Genomic DNA, 1,018 nt, shown 5'->3' with positions numbered 1-1,018 from the left:
CACAGACACCACAGACACCACAGACACCACAGAGACACAGAGACACAGAGACCACAGACACCACAGAGACACAGAGACCACAGACACCACAGACACCACAGAGACACAGAGACCACAGAGACCACAGAGACCACATAGACCACAGAGACCACAGAGACCACAGACACCACAGAGACACAGAGACCACAGACACCACAGACACCACAGAGACACAGAGACCACAGAGACCACAGAGACACACAGAGACACAGAGACCACAGAGACACACAGAGACCACAGAGACCACAGAGACACAGAGACCACAGACACCACAGACACCACAGACACCACAGAGACCACAGAGACCACAGAGACCACATAGACCACAGAGACCACAGAGACCACAGACACCACAGACACCACAGAGACCACAGAGACACAGAGACCACAGACACCACAGACACCACAGAGACACAGAGACCACAGAGACCACAGAGACCACAGAGACACAGAGACCACAGACACCACAGAGACCACAGACACCACAGAGACCACAGACACCACAGACACCACAGAGACACAGAGACCACAGAGACCACAGAGACCACAGAGACACAGAGACCACAGACACCACAGAGACACAGAGACCACAGACACCACAGACACCACAGAGACACAGAGACCACAGAGACCACAGAGACCACAGAGACACAGAGACCACAGACACCACAGAGACCACAGACACCACAGACACCACAAAGACCACAGACACCACAGACACCACAAAGACCACAGAGACCACAGAGACCACAGGAGGAAGATGGGTTTGTTTTCCTGTTTGGTTTTGTGTGAGTGCTCTTCAAATGTTGTTGTTGATGTGTGTGTGTGTGTGTGTGTGTGTGTGTGTGTGTGTGTGTGTGTGTGTGTGTGTGTGTGTGTGTTTCCCTAAGTGCTCATATTGAGTGGACACTTGATAACATGTCCCTCTGCCTCTTAACCTGACAGCTTCATCACTTCTACCTGATTGAGCCACGAGTGT

Source organism: Argentina silus (assembly GCF_951799395.1).
Source record: "Argentina silus genome assembly, chromosome: 18".
NCBI lineage: Eukaryota > Metazoa > Chordata > Actinopteri > Argentiniformes > Argentinidae > Argentina > Argentina silus.
Note: the sequence above shows the minus strand (reverse complement) of the source record.